The sequence below is a fragment of the Mus musculus genome, chromosome 1 (assembly GCF_000001635.26).
Source record: "Mus musculus strain C57BL/6J chromosome 1, GRCm38.p6 C57BL/6J".
In the NCBI taxonomy this organism is placed as follows: Eukaryota; Metazoa; Chordata; class Mammalia; order Rodentia; family Muridae; genus Mus; species Mus musculus.
Window position 1 is genome coordinate 6,899,267 of NC_000067.6, and position 24,636 is coordinate 6,923,902.

Consider the following 24,636-nt stretch of genomic DNA (forward strand, 5'->3'; position numbering starts at 1 on the left):
AATTGGTGGCTTTTTTCACACCTATTTCCCTGTATCAGACCCATGGGTTTGAGACAGCTTCTGCAGTGATAATTCACCAAGACTGTAGGCTGAGGTAGGAATGGAAGTTGTCACCTTGGTGAACAGCTCTTTGTGACTGCAGTAGACTGAAGTAGAAAAGGTGTTGCCACTGTTGGCAGCTCTTGAGGTGGAAACAGTAATGCACCACAGCTTCTTCCTGTGATGGCTTCAGGCAGAATTGCAGTGGAACCACCATTTTGACAAGGGCCACCATTTTGGACAGCTCCTGCAGGACTATTACATTACTGCTATAGGCTGGGACCGGAAGGAGGGGTTGGCTGCTGCTTTGACAGCTCTTGTGGACAGCTCTTGCGGTACAGCAGCTTTTGTGGTGCACTGCTCAGGGACTACAGAAACTTTATCATTAGACTGCAATTACTTCTTACAAATAAGGGCATGGGCATCCTTGAAGTAAACCTAACCTTTAGCGTCAAGGTATAATTGAAAGTTGTAGGGCTCTAGCTTCCTAGCTAGGGGCTGGTAATCCTCTAATAGCAACTGATTAAAAGCCTGCTTAGATATCTTTTGGATCCATTGTTGAGGAAATCTAGATCAGAAGTTTATAAGACAGGGTAGAACTAGTAGGATTCAGACAAGTAGGAGAAGAGGAGTTAAGAAGGGTACTCTCTGGTTTCATATTGGTCTGTCAATGAGCCACTGGTCAGAGTCATCAAGCTGTTTTATGGTTTTGGACATCTGCCTGGAACTGTAAAATCTTGTCTTTAATATACATGAGTAGTTAACATAGAATAAACAGTCCTCCCTGAGGAAGAGACAAAGACCACCTCTCTCACTGTTGTTAGTAGATTTAATCACTGATTTTGTAGGACTTATGGTGGACAGTGAATCTATTTGGCTCTAGAGGGTAAGGGTTGTATAAGCCACATATTGGAGATCCTGGATGAAGTAGGATGAAAATAGATGGTAAATAACTAAGGAAGTAGTCAGTCCCACCACTCCAGTTTTACCTAGGACTCCAATAAAGGGTAGGATCTGAACAGCTCATTTGTCATGACATGTTGCTATAAACCCTGTGAAGGGAATATGCAAAGGTTACCAAATGCCACCACTAATTTTGGAAAAAGGAACACCAGGACACAAATCCTAGACCACCTAGTGGGTGGGCAGATGTAAATCTTAGTGCCACAAAGGACTGAGGAGTTGTGAAATTTCTGACATATGGACTAGGTGCCAGTACTCAGAGTCAAAGTATTATCACAATCTGAGAGGTCTGGTACACTAATAAAGTATGCTTCTGAGGAGTTAAAACAGTCTGTGATACCAAAGAGAGAGAGATGGGCAAGATACGAGGTGGTAGTGATATTTGGTTTCTAGCAGTTAATAAGAGGTGAAGTGAGAGAGTTTAGTAGTCTAGTAGGTGACACTATAAATGGTGGTCTGAGTTCGACTTAGGAGGGACACATAACCAGCACTTTCCAAAGTGACTAGGATAAGTGTTAGTCAATAGCTGATATGCAATTAGGATGGCCCAGATTTGTCTCATGGTATTTGTAGAACCAATATGAATAATCTCTTTAAGTTTCTGACCATTTACACAGTGATCTTTCTTTTGGCCATAGAGAAAACAGGCATAGAGTATAAGCCTTGGTGAACGAGAGATGGATAAGGAAGCTGTAGGAAACTTGATTAACCTTTGATAGCCTAATATAGAGGAATTTCTCAACATTATTAGAAAACTCTATTGACTAGAGATAGATAGAAATCTCTTGGACATTTAAGATTCATATGTAAGAGCTATCCCAGACAGGTATAGAGAGGAGGAAAGAGCAAGTTTAGATACCAAATCAGCAATTTGAGTCAGTTTGAAATGTTGACACTTGGGTATGATTGAAAGGTAAGTATTGCACCCTCTAACAACTACCTGAAGTGAGAGAACTCAGGAAGGGAGTAGTGTTCGTATCCTTGTATGTTAGAAGGTAGGACAGGTGGTGAGGAGAGCAGGTCGTACTAGGTGACCCAAAGATTAACTTCTTTGATTTGTGTATAAGAAGTTTTCTATTATTATTATTAAATATTTTATTTACATTGCAAATGTTATTACCTTTCCAGGTCACCCTTCCAGAAACTCCCCATCCCATCTCCCCTCCCCCTGCCTCTTTAAGGGTACTCCCCCACCCACCTACCAACTCCCGCCTTTCTACCCTTGACATTCTCCAACACTGGGGCATCAATCCCCCCACAAGCCCAAGAGTTGCTCCTCCCACTGATGTCCAACAAAGCCATCCTTTGCCACATATGCAGCCGGAGCCATGGATCACTCCATGAGTAGTCTTTGTTTGGTGGTCCAATCCCTGGGAGTTCTGGGGGGAGTCTGGCAGGTTGACACCATTGCTCCCTCTATAGGGCTGCAAAGCACCTCAGCTCCTTCAATCCCTTCTCCAACTAGGAGAAGCTGGGTTTTTGTTTGTTTGGTTGGTTGGTTTTTGTTTTTGATTTTGTTTTTTTAGTCTTTCTTTTTTAATTGGATTTTTTTATTTGCATTTCAAATGTTTTCCCCTTTCCAGGTCTCTCCTTCTGAAACCCCCCCACCCCACCCCCACCCACTCCAGTCTTCCCACCCTGGCATTCCCCTACACTGGGGCATTGAATATCCTGAGGCCCACGAGCCTCTCAGAAGGAGCTGGGTTTTTTGTTTGTTTGTTTTGTTTTGTTTTTTGTTTTTTTGTTGTTGTTTTATTTAGATATTTTCTTTATTTATATTTCAAATGTTTTCCCCTTTCCTAATTTCCCATCAGACAATCCCCTATCCTCTCCTCCCTCCCCCTGCTCCCCAATCCATCCACTCCTGCTTCCTGGCCCTGACATTCCCCTATACTGGGGCATAGAACCTTCACAGGACCAAGGGCCTTTCAGGAGGAGCTGTTTTTAACTGGTTGGCTTATGCTATGTCATCAGTTTTAATCAAGATGAGAGGGATGTCACATAACAAAATTCATTTTTTCCAACCCTAGCAAAGATGGCTATCAGCCACGTGGCTGCCTCAGCAGGTAAGATTATGTATGTACAGATTTTTAACAATTAGCCCTGGCATCATAAGTTTTAAATTAACTTTTGCCACAGATTTTTACAGGTTTTTAGTCATGCATTCTTACAAATCTCGAGGTAAGATTTATACATTAGCAAAAGTTTTAGAGAATTAAACCAAAATTAAAAGAACATGAGATGAGTAGCAATAGTCCCCACTGGGAGTAGTCTACACCTTAATTTTCTTTTGCTATCCTTTCTGATGAGACCTTGGAGGAATGCTTTAAACAAGCATACTTTTGTCTAGAGGAAGGGGAGCCATACTTCAATTCAGAGAAGCTTTTACTTGAAGCAAAAACAACCAAACATAAAACAACAGTCTGATCCACTCATACCTAAGTGACATCTGAGTTTCTGTAAAACCGAATCCAGTAAACTAAGAACAAAAAAGCTTAGAGATAGGAAAGATTTGAGTCCTGGCTGTAGACAGAAGGCTTAGCAGGACAGAGCTGAGATGTGCCCCAGTCTTTGAAGAACAAAGAGTATGTGCATGGTGTATGCATGCTATAGCTGGCCTACTGTTTTGCTTTCTCCCCATTCTGCTAGGTCTGGCACCTGGATCCTACTTCCCAAACTTACAAACTCATCAATCATTTAAATAATTTTAAAAACAGGATATTTACATAGTAGGAGAGGGCAGGTAAGAGTAGACAAAAACAAACAGGGCTCAGAGCATAGGAAAAAAAAAAAGGGAATGGGGAATATATTTCTGTACCCTGATTGCTCCAAGAATTTTCAAGGAGTCCAAATAATATTAGGGTCTAAGGTGTCATTAGGAAGGCTTTTGGACTAATTATCTAAGGAATATTGAGGCCAAGTTCAATTGCAAAAGTGAATAAACATTGGGCCCTTTCAGGTCAGAGATGAGGTGTAGTGACTGGAGATTTTTCTAAAAGTCATACCCATAGGAAATGAGAAGGTTGGAAGACACTGTTCCCATGGCTGAGAGAAAGGAAGGAAAAAGTCACTGCATCCTATAGTCTTGGGTATTTCCAGAACTCAGAGAGAACTGAAAGAGAACAAAGCCATTCAGTGGCTCATTACCACATAAAACAGGGAATCACAGATTTAGCCTGGCTATGCCAGAGGAGAAACTGGGCACCTGGTTCTAGGAATTTCAAAGAGGCCTGAAGTTAAGGAAGAAACCTGAGCTCTAGGAGGGGGCTCTCATTCACAGGAAAAGATTGGGGAACAGAGTCACAAAAGCCAAAAGAGCCTAAAGATGCTGTGGGATAACAGGCAGCTCCAAAGGGAAGATGGGAGAAGAGGGCAGGAAGGGACCAAGACCTAGTTGGACCTAAGAAAACTACAGGCTTGCAGCTCCAAGGATGGAGGAACAGGATCAGATGAAGAGGGCCAGCTGTATCTTTAACTGTGGCTGGGTGCCAGAGGGGTGCTGGATACTCACATCCTCAGGCTCAGAGATATGTTTACACCAACCAAAAAGAAAACTCACCTAGTTGCTACCAGTGGATGGAGTGCCACAAAATTTATAAGCAGGAAGGCAAGTCTGTTGAGGGACTGGAGATAAAGGATAAAGTCTCAGTTCAGCTCAGACTTAGAGGGAAAATGCAGGCCCCAGGAAAACCTATCCAAGTTACAACAACAATAAGTGTGTCAGCTCTGAGGGGGAAGGTATGCTGCCAGTTGAGAGCCACCGAATACCACTAAGTTACATGGCACAAGAAACCTTGCACAAGAGATCTATTGGGAGGGAAGATACAAGTAGGGTAGCTGCCTCTGCTTGAGTGAGAGGCTGTTGGGAACTGAGCAGACGACAGAGTTTATATAGGATTTCTTGGGGGTTAGTGGGAAGCGCCATTCCAGGGTGGAGCTTTCTAGGATAAGAATTGGTGGGTTTTCAAGTCCGGAGCTTTGGGTTTTTACTCTGTAGGGTAGGGGCTGTGTTGTTGTTTTAATTACAACAGTTAAATATCTGATTCAAGCTAAGTTTAAAAAGAAAAAGAAAAAAAAAGGATATATTTAACTCAGTAAAAGACTAAACAGCCTGGATAGGCTTTTATGGTAGATGGCCCTAGTTGAGTAGGGTTGAGAATATGCAGTTATGTTTCCAGGACAAAGCATCAGGCATCAGGCTCTGGGTTTCATGAAGACTCACAGTCAGAAGAGCCTGAGACCACAGAGATGCTGCTCCATACCCTTCATGGACCCTTCCACTAAACCCTCTACTACTGTGGGCCTGGAACATCTCCTCACTGCCAGTTTGGTAAAGCCTTTCTCATCAACTTGACACTCTTAGAAAGCACTAGAAACCTTTAAGAGGGACCTATAGGACTGAGTATTAGTGTACCCTTGGAGGGAATTGTAGAATATGGCACTTTTTCCCTCTTTGCCCCTGCTATCAGGAACTAAGCCATTTTACAAGCTGTTAATGATATGCTCCTTGCCCAGGACCAGGTATGTGCCCAGGCACAGGGTGTGGTGGTTTGAATGTGCTTTTCCCACGGAAAGTGGCACTATTAGGAGGTGTGGCCTTGAAGGAGGAAGCATGTTACTATGTAGACTGACTTTGAGGGCTCCCAATGCTCAGGCTTCCCCAGTAGAGAAGAGAGCCTCCTCCTGGCTACTAACAGCAGACAGTCTTCTGCCTGCTTTTGGATCAAGATGGAGAATTTTCTGTTCCTTCTCCAGCACCATGTCTGACTGTATACTGTCATGCTTCCTGCCATGATCATAATGGACTGAACCTCTGAGTTCAGTCCCAATTAAATGTATCCTTTATAAAAGTTGCCTTGGTCATGGTGTCTCTTTACAGCAGTGAAACCCTAACTAAGACACAAGGCAAAGTAACCTTGGTCTGAGAACTATGAAACTGTGGGCCACAATGGACATTACCTTCTAAAATTGAGTAAACACTAACAAGAATGCTCTAACTCTCAAAAGCCCCGTTTCCCAATGTCACACTGTGTACCACCACCACCAGCACCTGGATGCTAAGGTCAGACTCAGCCACAGCAAACCTAGAAAATGAAATCATGCTTTATTGCTTTATTATTGGCACTAAGACAATGTTTTAAGCCTTATCACAAAGCTTGTTCTTTTGAAAATTTTACATAATTATGCAAAGGATAGAAAGGTTTTCTTCTCATAGTTATTTTTCAATTGCTGTTAGAATAAATTCGCATATGACTTTACCAATAGATGGCAGGACTTCAGAGAGAGGAAATATTGTTCTGCCTACTGCAAAATGCTATCTGCACAAATCAAAAGATAATTAACAAAGATTCAAAAGCTTTCATTTGGAGCTCTCAATTCAAGCTTTGCATGTTTACAATTTCAATTTTATGCTGACTTCTTTTGCTCTAAAGAGTAATTTTCAGTTCTAATAATTTTAATACTAAAAAACCCCATTAAACACAAAATAGAATAATAGTGTTAAGGAAAACATGCTATTCAAAACATTAAGAAAGAATGTAATTTATTTTATAATTAGTGGCTTGTAGCATAGAAAAACAAGAATTTTAGGAAATAGATAAGATCCCCTGGGTGTGATCTAGAAGAGATGGAAAAACCGAGCTGATTTGCTGCTTAATAGAATGATAAAGATTAGGAGAGAAAACTGAGAGGCCCTGGCACCAAGAGAGATGTGAAGACTTCATCAGAAAGCTTTCCTTGTCACCAGCCTCCTCTTAGCTTGCAACCACTTTGCATCTGATCCTTCTGGATATTGTGAAATGCTTCCCTTTGGTTCCCTTTTGGTCTTAGGTGCTTTAATGTGCTGTAAGCCCAGAGCTTCGTTCTGATGTACATTCATGTACTCTTGCAAAACTCTTTTTTGTGCAACATCTGCCCTCAAATTTAAACTATAAAAAGAAGCTTAAATCAAGTCTTGTAAAGTAAAATACTTCTCAAGAACATTGGGACATTTGTAGTCCATGCTTTCCTTGCACTCTTGGCATGAACACAAGAGTAATTGCACACTGCAATAAGTAAGCCCTTTAAACAGTTTTCTGAAGGTGGTGATATAATTTCAACAACTTTTTTCTCAGAAGACCCGTGTAAATACCAAATTGGCTTAGCAGAGAAGCACCATTAAGAGCTGAGTCATAAACTTCACCTCTTCCAATGATCCCTCAACATACTATGGGGAAATCACCATAACTGTGACACTGAAACAAGTAGGGTGATTGTGCTTGTCAACACCAGTTCCATTCTTGAGCTATTAATTCCAGCCATAAAACTGAAGGTAGGGTGGCAGACTACATGCCGTTCATAGTTCAGAGATGTGCTCATAAAACTCCTTGCTACCTGTTGATCGTCCAGAACCAAAGTGAAAATTAGATGTATGTGCTGGCATAGGAGCTACTGATGGCAGCTTTGTGGAGTCCTACCATCTGTATGGCTTAAGCAATTAACACTTATTTCTCACAGATTTAGAGACTGGAATCAAAGACCAAGACATTGGCACCATTGGTTTCTCCTCGAGCTGCCAGCATGGTTTGCAGATGGTGACATCTTCATACTGTTCATGTGTCACCTGCATATATGTACAACGTATTCCTGTCGAGGTCCCAGTATTTTCTTATCATAGATTAGGGCCTTCATATGACCTCATTTTGTTTCAGTTACTATTTTAACGATCTTATTTTCAGCAATGAAGAATAAATAAGAGAACTTATACCCAAATAGAGCCACATCCCAAATTGCCAGGGTTTGGACCCCAGTATCTGAATCCTAGGACATAATTCTTCAAACTATAGTCACAGGGGAAGAAACACTTTAGGAGCCCCAGTTGAGGTCTTCCAGCCTGGGTGTTTCTTAGCTGCACATGAAGCAAGACACTCCAGTGCACTCTCTAAAACACACCATTTAGAATAGAGGAAAAGGTTTGCATCCAGGAGGTTTACAGTAGGAGGGACATAACCAAGGTATTTCTATGATGCAAAGGCTGGCCAGAAGCTCCTACTCTCCAGTGCTGAGTCATGCTACCACACCTCATTGTGAAAAATCCCTTTGTTTTAACTCAACAAGAATATTTATATGTTTGGTGTGATTGACTACAGCAGAGTGAAACATTTCAGTGAGTGTTTTAAGGAAGAGACATAAGCTCATGATAAAGACATTTACCTTAATTCCCTTGAGACTTCCAAGTTTAAGGTCCTGTGAGCCATTTACATTTCTGAGGTGTCCTTGGCCTCCATTCCTGAAACACAGTCCTGTTAACAGAGAACCTTCCAACAACCCTACATAAGGCCACTACACTTTAAGCCACAGGTACAGCCAACAAGGCACCTGGCTCTGATGTTCAGACTGTGTGCACCAGCAAAAAGTAGATGAGTCCTACTCCAATAAAGAGGAAGTTCCAAGGCGTGTTATAGTGAGTAAGGAAGTGCCAGGCTCTATCTTTGGTCTTAATGCTACTTCTTCTGTAGAGATGCCAAATCTTGATGTGTTTCCTATGCTCTGGTAGGAATCTTATGCATGCAAATTATATGCCTTTTACTATTTTTATTTTCATGTATATATAAAATGGAATTTCATAAGAACATCATTTTATATCCTGAGCATCTGCAACATTGCTCAGTTCTGTGACTCACTCATAAAATTTTCATGATGATGAAGGATTTCTTTGATATCTCCGTACTCCCACAATTCCTAACAGTCATAAATCAGTTCAAGGCCAACCACGGGAGAGAAGAGTGACAGAAGAGTTCAAGGGGTGATAACGACAAAGCCAAGGAATCAAATCCCACAGAACCATAAGGAACGATAGAGCAGAGACATAGGAACCATGGGTGTTGTTGGGTCAAAGAGAAAAATCCTCTGACTTTCTGCCAAGGTCTCTCTCTCCTTCTTATTCCCCCCTCTTATTTCCTTCCCCTCCCTCCCTTCCTATATCTTCCTTCTTCTTTCAGTTTTTGATGGTAAAGGCCATCAATAGAACCATCCATCTCTCATCCCAGGCCATCTTCCTCTAAGGCCTATGCTCTGGTAGGAATACTTCTGTCTTACTCAGAGGGGAAATTGTGGTCCAGAGTGGCCACAGACATGAGGCAGATTTCAAGGTGGTGTCTTTCTTGAACCATTCTCTCACTTACTTAGTTAATCCTCAGGAGGACAGAAAATGCATGAGTTTTCCTAGTTTTCAGTAAGTATATTAGACACGTGCTCTACACACAGACACAAAGGAGGCTCAGAAGATGCAGTGGGAATGAAGATTTTTGGTTTTTTGTAAAAATTGATTTGAGCTCAGATTCTCAGGTTTGTACTGCAACTGACTGCCTGTTAAGCCATCCTACTGGCCTACATTGAGATTTCTGAGTACCTATGTATACTCACTGAAGGAAAAAAAAAAATGAGATGCTTCAGAAGTTGAACTTTGATTGAGGTAGTGACAGCCATGACTACCAGGGACAGCTGTTTTTTTTTTCTCAGTGTTGCCTCTTCTCCCATCAACTACATTGGGGTGGTTGAGCTGTTTTCCTTCGTAGTGTAGATTTCTTATATATAGATTGAGGGCAAAACTAGAGAGTGAGTGAATATTATCATGTACCAAAGAGAAATTAGATTTCAAGGGCTGAAAACACAATGGGAGATGTAAGTGAATATTCGGAAGTGAAAGGAACTTATCAAGAAGGCAATGGACTACAGTATCTAGCCATATAACATCCAGGAAAGGCAGAAATCTGGAAAAAGTAAAAAGGTCAATGGCTGCCAGGTCTAGGACCAAGAGAGAGATTGAAAAGAGTTAATGGGTGCCTATTTTATTTAGCCTATCATGGGAACAATTGGGTTATTGTATGTAATCTATTAGACTGGATGGCATGTTGTGCTAGAGGCTCTCTTAGCTACAGTTACTTCTGCTCTATCTATTCTGATAGCAATCTGAGTTGGATGAGCTGCTGTGGTCATTAGTACTGGTGAATACTCTGCTATGACTAGGGAAAGAAGGTGTCTTCTTAACTCCAAACTGGATACTGTCTGAAACCAGGGTTTATAAACATAAGTGCTGAAAACAGAATCACTGTACCTCCCCCATCCATAGACTAAAATGGGACATTTAGGGTGGTATGTGGAGGGGTCATGGAGTCATAAGTACAGAGTCCCCGAGGCTGCAATTTATGCTCTTATTGGTAGAGTAAAAAAATACACAGAGATTATGTCTGTCACCATAGCATGTGAGGACACAGCAAGATGGTATAATTTGTGAACCTAAAAGCAAAGTGTCACCAAGAATTCAATATGCCAGCATATAGGTTTTGGAATTCTAGCCTCACAAGGTATAAGAAACTAGTTGAAGCCACTGGGCTGTGGTGATTTTGTTTGAGTAGCCTGAACTACAGCACTGAATGATCATCAAACAGTACTGACAGCTCTTAAGATGGGTATACTGACAATTCTGAGGTTTCCAACTCAGTAAGTATGGAGTGGGCTCTTACAAGTTCCCTATCTAGTAATGGAGCAGAGGATGACAGTGTTATTGATCTATCATTGAATCTATGTTTTTGGTAATCCTGGCATTGAGTTGGAGCCAGAGAAAAAGTCAGATGGCTAGTGTTATTATCTACACAGGCTGGAAAGCAATGTATGCTAAACAAGGTATCACCATCCTTGATTTCAAGCTGTACTACAGAGAACTATAGTAATAAAAACTATGTGGTAAGCTGGGCATAGTGGCACACACCTTTTATTCCAGCTCTTAGAAGGCAAAGGCAGGCAGATCTCTGTGACTTTGAGGCCAACTTTATCTACAAAAAATGTTCCAGGACAGCTAGGGCTGTTACACAGAAAAACCTTGTCTGGACAAAACAAACAAACAAACAAACAAAAACTGATTTGGCAATGGCATTAAAAACAGACATATCAATCAATAGAATCAAATTGAAGACCCAGATGTAAATCCACACACCTGTGATTACCTGAGTTTTGATAAAGAAGATCAGAAATGTATAATGGAACAAAAACAGCTTACTCAACAAATGATTGATCTAATTGGTCTAATTGGATGACTGCATGTAGAAGAATGAAAATAGAACCATACTTCTCACCCTATGCAAAACTCATGTTCAAGTGGGTCAAAGATTTTAAAATAAAACCAGATATACTGAACCTGTTAAAAGAGAAATTTGGGGCAGTACATTAAGCTCCATAGAGACAGCACTGGGGCAAGAGAGAGCCAGACGGGCACTGTGCAACTCTGGGCCTCACAGAGGAAAATCAACTAAATATGGGCAAAGGAGACCTTAAGAAACCAAGAGGCAAAACGTCCTCCTCATATACATGCTTTGTGCAAACCTGTTGGGAGAAGCACAAGAAGAAGCACCTGGATGCTTCAGTCAACTTCTCAGAGTTCTCCAAGAAGTGCTCAGAGAAGTGGAAGACCATGTCTGCTAAAAAAAAAAAAAAAGTGGGGGGAGGGATTTGAACATATGGCAAAGGCTGACAAGGCTCGTTATGAAAGAGAAATGAAAACCTACATCCCTCCCAAAGGGGAGACCAGAAAGAAGTTCAAGGACCCCAATGCACCCAAGAAGCTTACTTTGGCCTTCTTCTTGCTCTGTTCTAAGTACCGCTCCAAAATTAAAGGCGAGCATCCTGGCTTTTTCATTGGTGATGTTGCAAAGAAACTAGGAAAGATGTGGAATAACACTGCAGTGGATGACAAGCAGCCCTATGAGAAGAAGGCTGTCAAGCTGAAGGAGAAGTACAAGAAGAATATTGCTGCCTACAGAGATGAAGGAAAACCTGATGCAGTGAAAAGAGGGTGGTCAAGGCTGAAAAGAGCAAGAAAAAGAAGGAAGAGGAAGATGAGGAGGAGGATGAAGAGCATGAGGAAGAGGAGTAAGAAGAAGAGATGAAGATGATGATGAAGAAGATGATGATGAATAAGTTGGTTCTAGTGCAGTTCCCACCCCACCCCACCCCCCATGTTGGCTATAAAGCATTTAACCAGTTCCGGTCTGCACCAGCCCAGGGCCACCTCTGGCACAAACTCAGCAGAAAGTCCCATGGTACCCAGAGGACTCTCCATGCCGCAATGCGTCCTAGCACACCGAGGATCTTAGGATCATTGAGAAGAGTTGGCCTTCAGAGAGGGCTCTGATCCTGGGACTCAGGTGAGAGAACCATTGTTGTATCTCGGGTCTCTCAGAGACCAGACCGCTCAGGAGAGCACGCAGGGCACAGAAGCAACAGAGCTTCTCAGATAGGGTCCCTTCAGACCTTCATCATCAGCCAGGAGACAGAGTTGAGACCCAGACATCAGGGCACCTTCCGGGCCAGAAGAAAGTCAGCCTCCAAGGAGAGCTCTGACACCAGGTGAGAGCGCCATCTTGTATCTTCTCTCAGAGACTGGTCTACACAGGAGAGCTTGTGGGCCTCCTCAGAAGCAACAGAGCTTCTTGGACAGGGTGACTTCTGGCCTTCGTCTTCAGCCAGGAGGCAGAACTGAGCACCAGACCTCTGTGCACATTCACTGCAAGAGGAGAGCTTCCCATGAGTGTGATCTGACCACTCACTCAGAGTGAGTTGGACTCAGGAGACAGTTGAATTCCCAGGACTGCTGACAGAGGCTAACAGAATCACAGGAGGAATAAGCTCCAGTCGAGACAGCTAGAATATCTAACATTGAAGATTACCAGATGGCAAAAGGCAAACTTAATAATCTTACTAACAGAAACCAAGACCACTCGGCATCATCAGAAACCAGTACTCCCACCACAGTGAGTCCTGGATACTCAAACACACTCAAAAAAAACAAGCTTCAGATTTAAAATCATATCTCATGGTGCTAGTAGAGGATTTTAAGAAGGACATTAAGAACTCACTTTAAAAAATACAGGAGAAGACTGCTAAACAGGTAGAAGTACTTAAAGAGGAAATACAAAAATCCCTTAAAGAATTACAGGAAAACACAAACAAACAGGTGATGGAATTGAACAAAACCATCCAAGATCTAAAAATGGAAGTAGAAACAATAAAGAAAACCCAAAGGGAGACAACTCTGGAGATAGAAACCCTAGGAAAGAAATGAGGAATCATAGATGTGAGCATCAGCAACAGAATACAAGAGATGGAAGAGAGAATCTCAGGTGCAGAAGATTCCATAGAAAACATGGGCACAACAATGAAAGAAAATGCAAAATGCAAAAAGATCCTAAATCAAAACATCCAGGAAATCCAGGACACAATGAGAAGACCAAACCTACAGAGAATAGGAGTAGATGAGAATGAAGATTTTCAATTTAAAGGACCAGCAAATATCTTCAACAGAATTATAGACGAAAACTTCCCTAACATAAATAAAGAGATGCCCATGAACATAGAAGAAGGCTACAAAACTCCAAATAGATTGGACCAGAAAAGAAATTCCTCCCGACACATAATAATCAGAACAACAAATGTACTAAATAAAGATACAATATTAAAGGCAGTAAGGGAAACAGAACAAGTAACATCTAAAGGCAGACCTATTAGAATTACTCCAGACTGCTCACCAGAGAGTATGAAAGCCATAAGATCCTGGACAGATGTTATACATACCCTAAGAGAACACAAATGCCAGCCCAGGCTACTATACCCAGCAAAACTCTCAATTACCATAGATGGAGAAACCAAAGTGTTCCATGACAAAACTAAATTCATACAGTATCTTTCCACGAATCCAGCCCTTCAAAGGATAATAAAGGGAAAACACCAACACAAGGATGAAAATTATGCCCTACAAAAAGCAACAAAGTAATCCTTCAACAAACCTAAAAGAAGACAGCCACAAGAACAGAATCCCATCTCTAACAACAAAAATAACAGGAAGCAACAATTACTTTTCCTTAGTATCTCTTAATATCAATGGGCTCAATTCTCCAATAAAAAGACATAGACTAACAGACATAAAGAGGACCCAACTTTTTGCTGCTTACAGGAAATGAACCTCAGGGAAAAAGACACACACTACCTCAGAGTAAAAGACTGGAAAACAATTTTCCAAGCAAATGGTTCAAAGAACCAAGTTGAAGTAGCTATTCTAATATCGAATAAAATCGACTTCAACCCCAAAGTTATCAAAAAAGAAAAGGAGTGGCGCTTCATACTCATCAAAGTTAAAATCTTCCAAGATATACTCTCAATTCAGAATATCTATGCCCCAAATGCAAGGGCACCCACATTCATTAAAGAAACTATAGTAAAGCTCAAAGCACAAATTGCAACTCACACAATAATAGTGGAAGAATTCAACACCCTACTCTCATCAATGGAAATATCCTGGAAACGGAAACTAAACAGAGACACAGTAGAAACTAATAGACGTTATGAAACAAATGGATTTAACAGATATCTACAAAACATTTTATCCTAAAACGAAAGGGTGTATCTTCTTCTCAGCACCTCATGGCACATTCTCCAAAACTGACCATATAATTGGTCACAAAACAGGCCTCAACCGATACAAAAATATTAAAATTATTCCATGCATCCTATCAGATCACCACAGACTAAGGCTGATCTTCAATAACAATATTAATAATAAGAAGTCATCATTCACGAGGAAGCTGAACAACACTACTCAATGATACCTTGGTCAAGGAAGAAATAAAGAAAGAAATTACAAACTTTTTAGAGTTTAATGAAAATGAAGTCACAACATACCCAAACTTATGGAACACAATGAAAGCAGTCCTAAGAGGAAAACTCATAGCTCTGAGTGTGTCTAAAAAGAAACTAGAGAGAGCATACAATAGCAGCTTGACAGCACACCTAAAAGCTCTAGAATAAAAGAAAGCAAATTTACCCAAGAGGAATAGAGTGCAGGAAAAAAATCAAACTCAGGGCTGAAATCAACAAAGTGGAAACAAAAATAGAACTATTCAAAGAATCAACCAAACCATGAGTTTGTTTTTTTTTTTTTTTTTTTTTTTTTTAGAAAATCAACAAGATAGATAAACCCTTACCAAGACTAACTTGAGGGCACAGGGACAGTATCCTAATTAACAAAAACAGAAATGAAAAGGGAGACGTAACAACAGAACATGAGAAAATACAAAACATCATCAGATTCTACTACAAAAGCCTATACTCAACAAAACTGGAAAACCTGTATGAAATGGACAAATTTCTAGACAGATACAAGGTACCAAAGTTAAATCAGGATCGGATTAATGATCTAAACAGTCCCATATTTCCTAAAGAAATAGAAGCAGCCATTAATATTCTCCCAACCAAAAAAAGCCCAGGACCAGATGGATTTAGTGCAGAGTTCTATCAGACCTTCAAAGAAAACTTAATTCCAATTCTCCTCAAACTATTCCACAAAATAAAAACAGAATGTACTCTACCCAACTCAATCTATGAAGCAACAATTACTGTGATACCTAAACCATATAAAGACGCAACGAAGAAAGAAAACTTCAGATCAAGTTTCCTTATGAATATCGATACAAAAATACTCAATAAAATCCTCACAAACCGAATCCAAGAACACATCAAAATGATCATCCATTATGATCAAGGAGGCTTCATCCCACGGATGCTGGGATGGTTTAATATAAGGAAATCCATCAATGTAATCCACTATATAAACAAACTCAAAGACAAAAACCACATGATCATCTCATTAGATGCTGAGAAAGCATTTAAGAAAACCCAACACCCATTCATGATAAAAGTTTTGGAAAGATCAAGAATCATACCTAAACATAATAAAAGCAATATACAGCATACCAGTAGCCAACATCAAAGTAAATGGAGAGAAGCTGGAAGCAAACCCACTAAAATCAGGGACTAGACACGGCTGCCCATTTTCTCCCTACCTATTCGATAAAGTACTTGAAGTCCTAGCCAGAGCAAATAGACAACAAAAGGGGATCAAGGGGATACAAATTGTAAAGGAAGAAGTCAAAATATTAGTCTTTGCATATATGATAGTATGTATAAGTAACCCTAAAAATTCCAGCACAGAACTTCTAAACCTGATAAACAGCTTCAGTGCAGTAGCTGGATATAAAATTAACTCAAACAAATCAGTGGCCTTTCTCTATACAAAGGATAAACAGGCTGAGAAAGAAATTAGGGAAACAACACCCTTCACAATAATCACAAATAATATAAAATACCTTAGTGTGACTTTAACTAAGGAAGTGAAAGATCTGTATGATTAGAATTTCAAGTCTATGAAGAAAGAAATTGAAAAAGATCTCAGAAGATGGAATGATCTCCCATGCTCATGGATTGGCAGGATTAATATAATAAAAATGACTATCTTGCCAAAAGCAATCTACAGATTCAATGCAATCCCCATCAAAATTCCAACTCAATTCTTCACCAAGTTAGAAGGGGCAATTTGCAAATTCACCTGGAATAACAAAAAACCTAGGAGAGCAAAAACTATTCTCAAAAATAAAAGAAGAACCTCTGATAGAATGCCTGAACTCAAGCTGCACTATAGAACAATTGTGATAACAGCTGCATGGTACAAAGACAAACAGGTAGATGAATGGAATAGAATTAGACCCAGAAATGAACCCACCCACCTATGGTCACTTGATCTTTCACAAAGTAGCTAAAACCATCCAGTGGAAAAAAGACAGTATTTTCAACAAATTGTGTTGACTCAACTGGTGGTTATCATGTAGAAGAATGTGAATTGATCCATTCTTATCTCCTTGTACAAAGCTAAGTGGATCAAGGAACACCACATAAAACCAGAGACACTTAAACTTATAGAGGAGAAAGTTGGGGAAAGCCTCAAAGATATGGGCACAGGGGAAAAATTCTTTAACAGAACAGCAATGGCTGGTGCTGTAAGATCGAGAACTGACAAATGGGATCTCATAAAATTGCAAAGCTTCTGTAAAGCAAAGGACACTGTCAAGAAGGCAAATAGGCCACCAACAGATTGGGAAAGGATCTTTACCAATCCTAAATCAGATAGGGGACTAATATCCAATATATATAAGGAACTCAAGAAGGTGGACTCCAGAAAATCAAATAACCCCATTAAAAAATGGGGCTCAGAGCTAAACAAAGAATTCTCACCTGAGGAATACCGAATGGCTGAGAAGCACCTGAAAAAATGTTCAACATCCGTAATCATCAAGGAAATGCAAACCAAAATAACCCTGAGATTCCACCTCACACCAGTCAGAATGGCTAAGATCAAAAATTCAGGTGAGAGTTTTAGAAACTGGACCGTGAAGCTTTGCGCTTCCTCTTTCCAGTCAGCGCCGAGCGATGGGCATCTCTCGGGACAACTGGCACAAGCGCCGCAAGACCGGGGGTAAGCGAAAACCCTACCACAAGAAGCGAAAGTATGAGCTGGGAGGGCCCGCTGCCAACACAAAGATTGGCCCTCGCCACATACACACAGTCCGAGTTCGAGGAGGCAATAAGAAGTACCGTGCCCTGAGATTGGATATGGGGAACTTTTCCTGGGGCTCTGAGTGTTGTACTCGCAAAACAAGGATCATTGATGTTGTCTACAATGCATCCAACAACGAGCTTGTCTGCACCAAGACCCTGGTGAAGAACTGCATTGTGCTTATTGACAGCACGCCGTACTGACAGTGGTACGAGTCCCACTATGCACTGCCCCTGGGCCTCAAGAAGGGGGCCAAGCTGACTCCTGAGGAGGAAGAGATTTTAAACAAAAAACGATCAAAGAAAATTCAAAAGAAATACGAGGACTCGAGCCCCGGGCTACCTTGCCAGCAGAGTCTTGCCCAACACCCGCAAGGGCCCACACGGGACTCCCCACGGGATCCTAAGACCTCTGGTGAGTGGAACACAGCGCCTGCCCCAATCCAATCGCGCGGAACCTGAGACTGCTGTACATAGGGAAGCAGGCTACCCGGGCCTGATCTGGGGCACAAGCCCCTTCAGCTCCACTCGAGCCCCGGGCTACCTTGCCAGCAGAGTCTTGCCCAACACCCGCAAGGGCCCACACGGGACTCCCCACGGGATCCTAAGACCTCTGGTGAGTGGAACACAGCGCCTGCCCCAATCCAATCGCGCGGAACCTGAGACTGCTGTACATAGGGAAGCAGGCTACCCGGGCTTGATCTGGGGCACAAACCCCTTCCGCTCCACTCGAGCCCCGGGCTACCTTGCCAGCGGAGTCGCCTGACACCCGCAAGGGCCCACACAGGATTCCACACGAGATCCTAAGACCTCTAGTGAGTAGAACACAACTTCTGCCAGGAGTCTGGTTCGAACACCAGATATCTGGGTACCTGCCCTGCAAGAAGAGAGCTTGCCTGCAGAGAATACTCTGCTCACTGAAACTAAGGAGAGTGCTACCCTCCAGGTCTGCTTATAGAGGCTAACAGCGTCACCTGAAGAACAAGCTCTTAACAGTGACAACTAAAACAGCTAGCTTCAGAGATTACCAAATGGCGAAAGGCAAACGTAAGAATCCTACTAACAAAAATCAAGACCACTCACCATCATCAGAACGCAGCACTCCCACCCCACCTAGTCCTGGGCACCCCAACACAACCGAAAATCTAGACCCAGATTTAAAAACATTTCTCATGATGATGATAGAGGACATCAAGAAGGACTTTCATAAGTCACTTAAAGAATTACAGGAGAGCACTGCTAAAGAGTTACAGGCCCTTAAAGAAAAGCAGGAAAACACAACCAAAAAGGTAGAAATCATTAAAGAAAAACAGGAAAACACATCCAAACAGGTGATGGAAATGAACAAAACCATACTAGAACTAAAAGGGGAAGTAGACACAATAAAGAAAACCCAAAGCGAGGCAACGCTGGAGATAGAAACCCTAGGAAAGAGATCTGGAACCATAGATTCGAGCATCAGCAACAGAATACAAGAAATGGAAGAGAGAATCTCAGGTGCAGAAGATTCCATAGAGAACATCGACACAACAGTCAAAGAAAATACAAAATGCAAAAGGATCCTAACTCAAAACATCCAGGTAATCCAGGACACAATGAGAAGACCAAACCTACGGATAATAGGAATTGATGAGAATGAAGATTTTCAACTTAAAGGGCCAGCTAATATCTTCAACAAAATAATAGAAGAAAACTTCCCAAACATAAAAAAAGAGATGCCCATGATCATACAAGAAGCCTACAGAACTCCAAATAGACTGGACCAGAAAAGAAATTCCTCCCGACACATAATAATCAGAACAACAAATGCACTAAATAAAGATAGAATATTAAAAGCAGTAAGGGAGAAAGGTCAAGTAACATATAAAGGAAGGCCTATCAGAATTACACCAGACTTTTCACCAGAGACTATGAAAGCCAGAAGAGCCTGGACAGATGTTATACAGACACTAAGAGAACACAAATGCCAGCCCAGGCTACTATACCCGGCCAAACTCTCAATTACCATAGATGGAGAAACCAAAGTATTCCACGACAAAAACAAATTCACACAATATCTTTCCACGAATCCAGCCCTTCAAAGGATAATAACAGAAAAGAAGCAATACAAGGACGGAAATCACGCCCTAGAACAACCAAGAAAGTAATCATTCAACAAACCAAAAAGAAGACAGCCACAAGAACAGAATGCCAACTCTAACAACAAAAATAAGAGGAAGCAACAATTACTTTTCCTTAATATCTCTTAATATCAATGGACTCAATTCCCCAATAAAAAGACATAGACTAACAGACTGGCTACACAAACAGGACCCAACATTCTGCTGCTTACAGGAAACCCATCTCAGGGAAAAAGACAGACACTACCTCAGAGTGAAAGGCTGGAAAACAATTTTCCAAGCAAATGGACTGAAGAAACAAGCTGGAGTAGCCATTTTAATATCGGATAAAATCGACTTGAAACCCAAAGTTATCAAAAAAGACAAGGAGGGACACTTCATACTCATCAAAGGTAAAATCCTCCAAGAGGAACGCTCAATTCTGAATATCTACGCACCAAATGCAAGGGCAGCCACATTCATTAGAGACACTTTAGTAAAGCTCAAAGTATACATTGCACCTCACACAATAATAGTGGGAGACTTCAACACACCACTTTCTTCAAAGGACAGATCGTGGAAACAGAAACTAAACAGGGACACAGTGAAACTAAGAGAAGTTATGAAACAAATGGACCTGACAGATATCTACAGAACATTTTATCCTAAAACAAAAGGATATACCTTCTTCTCAGCACCTCACGGGACCTTCTCCAAAATTGACCATATAATTGGTCACAAAACAGGCCTCAATAGATACAAAAATATTGAAATTGTCCCATGTATCCTATCAGACCACCATGGCCTAAGACTGATCTTCAATAACAACATAAATAATGGAAAGCCAACATTCACGTGGAAACTGAATAACACTCTTCTCAATGATACCTTGGTCAAGGAAGGAATAAAGAAAGAAATTAAAGACTTTTTAGAGTTTAATGAAAATGAAGCCACAACGTACCCAAACCTATGGGACACAATGAAAGCATTTCTAAGAGGGAAACTCATAGCTCTGAGTGCCTCCAAGAAGAAACGGGAGACAGCACATACTAGCAGCTTGACAACACATCTAAAAGCCCTAGAAAAAAAGGAAGCAAATTCACCCAAGAGGAGTAGAAGGCAGGAAATAATCAAACTCAGGGGTGAAATCAACCAAGTGGAAACAAGAAGAACTATTCAAAGAATTAACCAAATGAGGAGTTGGTTCTTTGAGAAAATCAACAAGATAGATAAACCCTTAGCTAGACTCACTAAAGGGCACAGGGACAAAATCCTAATTAACAAAATCAGAAATGAAAAGGGAGACATATCAACAGATCCTGAAGAAATCCAAAACACCGTCAGATCCTTCTACGAAAGGCTATACTCAACAAAACTGGAAAACCTGGATGAAATGGACAAATTTCTGGACAGATACCAGGTACCAAAGTTGAATCAGGATCAAGTTGACCATCTAAACAGTCCCATATCACCTAAAGAAATAGAAGCAGTTATTAATAGTCTCCCAACCAAAAAAAGCCCAGGACCAGATGGGTTTAGTGCAGAGTTCTATCAGACCTTCAAAGAAGATCTAATTCCAGTTCTGCACAAACTATTTCACAAAATAGAAGTAGAAGGTACTCTATCCAACTCATTTTATGAAGCCACTATTACTCTGATACCTAAACCACAGAAAGACCCAACAAAGATAGAGAACTTCAGACCAATTTCTCTTATGAATATCGATGCAAAAATCCTCAATAAAATTCTCGCTAACCGAATCCAAGAACACATTAAAGCAATCATCCATCCTGACCAAGTAGGTTTTATTCCAGGGATGCAGGGATGGTTTAATATATGAAAATCCATCAATGTAATCCATTATATAAACAAACTCAAAGACAAAAACCACATGATCATCTCGTTAGATGCAGAAAAAGCATTTGACAAGATCCAACACCCATTCATGATAAAAGTGTTGGAAAGATCAGGAATTCAAGGCCCATACCTAAACATGATAAAAGCAATCTACAGCAAACCAGTAGCCAACATCAAAGTAAATGGAGAGAAGCTGGAAGCAATCCCACTAAAATCAGGGACTAGACAAGGCTGCCCACTTTCTCCCTACCTTTTCAATATAGTACTTGAAGTATTAGCCAGAGCAATTCGACAACAAAAGGAGATCAAGGGGATACAAATTGGAAAAGAGGAAGTCAAAATATCACTTTTTGCAGATGATATGATAGTATATATAAGTGACCCTAAAAATTCTACCAGAGAACTCCTAAACCTGATAAACAGCTTCGGTGAAGTAGCTGGATATAAAATAAACTCAAACAAGTCAATGGCCTTTCTCTATACAAAGAATAAACAGGCTGAGAAAGAAATTAGGGAAACAACACCCTTCTCAATAGTCACAAATAATATAAAATATCTTGGCGTGACTCTAACTAAGGAAGTGAAAGATCTGTATGATAAAAACTTCAAATCTCTGAAGAAAGAAATTAAGGAAGATCTCAGAAGATGGAAAGATCTCCCATGCTCATGGATTGGCAGGATCAACATTGTAAAAATGGCTATCTTGCCAAAAGCAATCTACAGATTCAATGCAATCCCCATCAAAATTCCAACTCAATTCTTCAACGAATTGGAAGGAGCAATTTGCAAATTTGTCTGGAATAACAAAAAACCTAGGATAGCAAAAAGTCTTCTCAAGGATAAAAGAACTTCTGGCGGAGTCACCATGCCAGACCTAAAGCTTTACTACAGAGCAATTGTGATAAAAACTGCATGGTACTGGTATAGAGACAGACAAGTAGACAAATGGAATAGAATTGAAGACCCAGAAATGAACCCACACACCTATGGTCACTTGATCTTCGACAAGGGAGCTAAAACCATCCAGTGGAAGACAGACAGCATTTTCAACAATTGGTGCTGGCACAACTGGTTGTTATCGTGTAGAAGAATGCGAATCGATCCATACTTATCTCCTTGTACTAAGGTCAAATCTAAGTGGATCAAGGAACTTCACATAAAACCAGAGACACTGAAACTTATAGAGGAGAAAGTGGGGAAAAGCCTCGAAGATATGGGTACAGGGGAAAAATTCCTGAATAGAACAGCAATGGCTTGTGCTGGAAGATCGAGAATTGACAAATGGGACCTAATGAAACTCCAAAGTTTCTGCAAGGCAAAAGACACCGTCAATAAGACAAAAAGACCACCAACAGATTGGGAGAGGATCTTTACCTATCCTAAATCAGATAGGGGACTAATATCCAACATATATAAAGAACACAAGAAGGTGGACTTCAGAAAATCAAATAACCCCATTAAAAAATGGGGCTCAGAACTGAACAAAGAATTCTCACCTGAGGAATACCGAATGGCAGAGAAACACCTGAAAAAATGTTCAACATCCTTAATCATCAGGGAAATGCAAATCAAAACAACCCTGAGATTCCACCTCACACCAGTCAGAATGGCTAAGATCAAAAATTCAGGTGACAGCAGATGCTGGCGTGGATGTGGAGAAAGAGGAACACTCCTCCATTGTTGGTGGGAGTGCAGGCTTGTACAACCACTCTGGAAATCAGTCTGGCGGTTCCTCAGAAAATTGGACATAGTACTACCGGAGGATCCAGCAATACCTCTCCTGGGCATATATCCAGAAGATGCCCCAACTGGTAAGAAGGACACATGCTCCACTATGTTCATAGCAGCCTTATTTATAATAGCCAGAAGCTGGAAAGAACCTAGATGCCCCTCAACAGAGGAATGGATACAGAAAATGTGGTACATCTACACAATGGAGTACTACTCAGCTATTAAAAAAGAATGAATTTATGAAATTCCTAGTCAAATGGATGGACCTGGAGGGCATCATCCTGAGTGAGGTAACACATTCACAAAGAAACTCACACAATATGTACTCACTGATAAGTGGATATTAGCCCCAAACCTAGGATACCCAAGATATAAGATATAATTTGCTAAACACATGAAACTCAAGAAGAATGAAGACTGAAGTGTGGACACTATGCCCCTCCTTAGTTTTGGGAACAAAACACCCATGGAAGGAGTTACAGAGACAAAGTTTGGAGCTGAGATGAAAGGATGGACCATGTAGAAACTGCCATATCCAGGGATCCACCCCATAATCAGCATCCAAACGCTGACACCATTGCATACACTAGCAAGATTTTATTGAAAGGACCCAGATGTAGCTGTCTCTTGTGAGACTATGCCGGGGCCTAGCAAACACAGAAGTGGATGCTCACAGTCAGCTAATGGATGGATCATAGGGCTCCCAATGGAGGAGCTAGAGAAAGTACCCAAGGAGCTAAAGGGATCTGCAACCCTATAGGTGGAACAACATTATGAACTAACCAGTATCCCGGAGCTCTTGACTCTAGCTGCATATATATCAAAAGATGGCCTAGTCGGCCATCACTGGAAAGAGAGACCCATTGGACTTGCAAACTTTATATGCCCCAGTACAGGGGAACACCAGGGCCAAAAAGGGGGAGTGGGTGGGCAGGGGAGTGGGGGTGGGTGGATATGGGGGACTTTTGGTATAGCATTGGAAATGTAAATGAGCTAAATACCTAATAAAAATGGGAAAAAAAAAAAAAAAGAAATACGACAAAAGGAAAAAGAATGCCAAAATCAGCAGCCTCCTGGAGGAGCAGTTCCAGCAGGGCAAGCTTCTAGCCTGTATTGCCTCACGACCAGGCCAGTGTGGCAGAGCAGACGGCTATGTGCTCGAAGGCAAGGAGCTGGAGTTCTATCTGCGGATGATCAAAGCCCGGAAAGGCAAATGAGCCTCATGCGTAGTGTAATAAAGGTGTCTGCTGTTCTATAAAAAAAAAAAAAAATTCAGGTGACAGCAGATACTGGCAAGGATGTGGAGAAAGAGGAACACTCCTCCATTGTTGGTGCGATTGCAAGCTTGTACAACCACTCTGGAAATCAGTCTGGCAGTTCCTCAGAGAATTGGATATAGTACTACTGGAGGATCCTGAAATACCTCTCCTGGGCATATATCCAAAAGGTGTTCCAACTGGTAAGAAGGACACATGCTCCACTATGTTCATAGCAGCCTTATTTCTAATAGCCAGAAGCTGGAAAGAACGTA

General features: G+C 41.1%; 2 pseudogenes; both read left to right on the plus strand.

Annotated features, from left to right (window-relative positions):
* Positions 11,198–11,973, plus strand: Gm7449 (predicted gene 7449; annotated as a pseudogene).
* Positions 17,260–24,376, plus strand: Gm37108 (annotated as a pseudogene).
* The last annotated feature ends 260 nt before the right edge of the window (positions 24,377–24,636 follow it).